We start from the raw sequence: 4047 nt of genomic DNA on the forward strand, positions 1-4047 counted from the left end.
CTCACTCCAACCGGTTGCTTTTGAGAGCATACATAATCCTCAAAATCGAACTCCTCCGAGCTATCTCCCTGTCTCTGCCTGGTCTCCTCTCTCTTCTCAGCTTTGGACTCCTCCTCCGGGTTGTACAGCTCCTCCAACGGTGGTGTGAAGTCAATGTTGTCGCCAAGCCAAACCTTGGTGCATATGACATTAGGTAGAACCATTTGAGCAGCTCCGGCGGTTGGATGGACAAACTTGAACAGCGTCATGTCATTAGGCCTCTCGTGGGCCAAAAATCTTGCCAGCACGTGGTAGTCCGCATCCAGCCATCTTGGTTCATGAACAATTCCTTTTAAGGGCATGTCGCATGCCACTAGGATCGGTGTGACTAGTCCCCCAATGGAGATCTCTCTGCCTCCTTCTCATCTTTTCACGGCCCACGATTTCAGGTAGAGGAATTGATCGAGTAACACAAACAACATGCTTGTATCCGCAACATCTCCAACTAGTGGTGTACTATCCCTAGTATTGTCCAAAACTCCACACAGTGCAATATCTAACAGCTGGAGCTCATGGTCGTTCACATTCCCAGTCTCTTTTCTAGCAAAAAGAGTGCATGAAAGGGAATTGTGAAAATACCTCAAGACAGGGCTACTTATTTGAGCGGATTTGGAGTTTGTGGACTTGTAGGGGTTCTTGTCTCCTATTTTCAGCCATAGGGACCTCATTATTCTTTGCCAACCTCCTTACCTTCCCCACTACCAGATTTGAAGCTATACAGCTTCTCCATCTCTTTGAAACTGAGTCGGTAGTCCTTGTTCCTCACGGAGAAGGTGATGAACCTGATCCCCCCATCGGGTAGTAGGGTCAGGTGGTCCTCGAAATAGTGCATCTTCAAGGTTGAAAGGAAGTGGACCGTCTCCTCCTCATATGCTTCAAGGTGGGCTCGCATCAATTGGCCCAGGTGGCACATATCGAACAGGTACTCGACGTCTCTAGCGATGCCCAATTGCTTCATTGTTTCTCGGTGAGGGTAGTGGGTACCAACAAAGCTCATCTTCCAAAAAAACTTGAAGAGTCTTGCCGGAGTATCCACCTCCTTCTACTTTAGCCTCCAAGAGGCTTGGCGGGTCCTCTCTCTCTGCTCCTCTTCTCTCTCTCGGTCCTCCTCCTCAGCGTGTTGATCCTCTTCCTCAACTGCTCTCTCAACCACCTTCTCAGCCTTCTCCGAAGCCGTTCTCTTCCCCCTTGCAACCGCTTGCAACCGCAGCTCTGCTCCTTGATCGAGAGGTGTGGATCTCCCCTTGCTCTTCTCCTCCGTCATCAGAATCGACCTCCATAGGGTCGGTAAGGGTCTTTTCGGACGTAGACAGGTCCCTACGTCGAGGAGAACGACGGACAGCACTCGCCATTGGACTCGGTGAGCGAACTCGGGGGCCTACTCGATCGGTTACTCGAGAAACAGGTCGGGTGGTGGATCGGGTTGTGCATCGGGTTAGGGAGGCTAAACGTCCACCCAACGGTTGGGAATGTGGAACGTTTCCTCTTCCTTGAGACTCTCGAAATTGGACGGCATCACCTCCGGTTGTAGCAGCGGCGGAGGTTGATCTTCTTCCCTTCCTTTGGTAAATTTTAGCGATTGGCTCCATGTTTGATTCCTTGAGAAGAAAAAGGCTAAGTCTCAAGGTTAATAGGGTTAGTCCCAAAGAAATCGAATAAAGCTCGAGTTTGAGAGAGAATAGAATAGAAACTTTGGAAAGCAAAAAATCTAGGGATGAGTGATACTGATCGGTGATGGAAGGGGAGAGAATGTCGAAACCCCTTAAATAGGCTAGGGTTTGGTTGGTGGGCTTCACTGAGAGTGGGATTCGAACTCCACTCGCCACCCGAGCAGGGACACGATCAGGCGCGTCGAGTACGGTGTCGGGTTGACCCTCAGGTTCCTCGATTTTCCTCTTCTTAATTTTCCATTTTTTTTAATTTTTTAATTTTCCATTTTAATTTTCCATGTGGAAGAGGTTCTGGAATCGTCTCCACTGCAGTAGGCTGGTTCAACAGATTTTCCAGGTCTTTTCCAGGTTCTAAGGCAAATGTGGTGTTGACCTTTTCAAGACGTTGCACCTTCCTTTGCTTGGTCTTTGTAAAGAAAGCTTGACCATAAATGGTTGGCCTCTTAATCCCCTTCTTCACATCAAACTCCATCTTGAAATGCTCACCATGATCTATTTTGATCTTGCCTTGCTTCACCTCTATCACAGCACCAACTGTTGCCAAGAATGACCTTCCTAGAATCAGCGGATCATCTGGTTCCTTGTCCATATCGAGGATCATGAAGTCGACAGGCACTTCCAATCTTCCAATCCTGAGAGGCAGGTTCTCCATGATACCAATCGGATGCCTCACTGTTCTGTCGGCCAGAACCAAATACAATTTACTTGGTTTAAAATCAGTGAATCCTAGCTTGTTGGCAACTGAAAGCGGCATAATGCTAACTGAAGCTCCAAGGTCGCACAAACAGTTCTTGAAGATCCGAAGTCCTATCAAACACGGCAAGAGCGAGGATCTTCAAGTTTTTCCTCAATTCGCAGCTCAGGATCCAAGCAAACTCCACTTCTCAGAATTTCAAGACCGATCTCCTTGACAGCTTCCTTGACCTCATCCTCCAATCGAGCTGCTTCCTTGGCAGCTTCCTGCTGAAGTTCGTGTGGGAGCAAAGACTTAGGTGGTGTAGCTTTACGCTTAGCCATTCGCTCTGCAAGCGCCTCCAGCTGGATGTCAAGTGCAGCATCCATCCTTTCTTCTACTAGTGCAGGTGGTTGAGGCTGATCTATCTTTTCAACATCTACTCGATGCAACATCCGATCAACACCATCGTGTAGGTCATCGGGTTCCACTTCGGGTTGTTTTTCAGTTTGCGATTCTCGAACCAGTGCTCGATCATCAACTCGATCAGTCTCTTCGGGTAAAGACACGTGTTCATACTCGGATATGTAGTACTTGGCCTCATTTCGCATTGGGTGTTCCACCTCCTCCCCATCTTGATCATCACTGTCCCCAGTGAGGTAGTCCTCATAGTCATCATCAAGGAAGATGGCTTGAGCAGTTGCATAATCTTTGGGGTTTTGAACAGCTTTACCTGGGAGTTGGTTGATCTTTGGGGCTGGTTGGTGGTTGTTGTGACGTACCTTTGTGTTAAGTGATTCGTAATTGGCATTAAGATCATTGTACCACAGGTTAAATCATATTTTTCTATAGTTATATGTTAAATAAGTAACTAAAATAATTTAAAACGTATTAAAATTTTGTTGGAGGTACGAAAGAGTTCCTCATAGATTTTCTAATTATATTAAACCTTACTTTGATATTAAATATCTTTCCGTGAGATTTTGGTAGATGGTAGAAATATAAAATCTCACAAGATTTAAGAAGATTTAAAATTGATCGTCATGACTAACATAAAGTTCATTACAGACACGTATGTCTCTACTAAATTTATACTTGATAGATCAATAATACTCGCTCTAGGAAAACTGGAAGATGAGACGTGGAACCACAATGATTCAGAATTAGAAACCATGGCTAGTTTGCTCCTAATCTGTATATCAACTCCTAAGTCGTAGCTTAATGGTCCTACATTTAAATTTGAAAGGACGATATTTTTGGAAGGGACACAAATATATCTGTCAGTCACTAATTCACAACTCGTAATGACTCAGTCAATAAAATTCCGTAAACCAAATCGCAGCAATGTTACATCAACGAGGAAAAGCAAATAAGCAAATCACAGCAACGTTGCCCCCTAAAACTTCGCAAACCCCTATTCCATTGAAGGTACAGAAAAACATACTCAAGGAGAATACTTACAGTAGCATAATTCCGAGATAGAGAGCATCCTTGCGCCATAGATTTCTGTCTTCTACACATTAGCTTAGCTTTTGTAGATTTTACCTAACAAAAGCATAATAAGAACAAGTACATGCTTATAAGTTATAATTTGTGTACGTCCAGACAATTAATAAGCACATAATGTAAGCTGGAAATTATTAAATTGTTATTAAATTATTAATA

The 4047-nt window shown here is 44.7% G+C and overlaps 1 long non-coding RNA gene across 1 annotated transcript in view; it reads right to left on the minus strand.

Moving 5' to 3' along the window:
- Nucleotides 1-4008: 4008 nt before the first annotated feature.
- The window catches only part of LOC147929035 (uncharacterized), a 973-nt gene continuing 934 nt past the window's right edge, over nt 4009-4047 (minus strand). The window contains exon 3 of the long non-coding RNA XR_015579501.1: nt 4009-4047. This exon is cut by the window's right edge and continues 297 nt beyond it. This is a non-coding gene — a long non-coding RNA (uncharacterized LOC147929035).

This window comes from Camelina sativa, chromosome 14 (genome assembly GCF_030686135.1).
Source record: "Camelina sativa cultivar CO46 ecotype springtype chromosome 14, ASM3068613v1".
In the NCBI taxonomy this organism is placed as follows: Eukaryota; Viridiplantae; Streptophyta; class Magnoliopsida; order Brassicales; family Brassicaceae; genus Camelina; species Camelina sativa.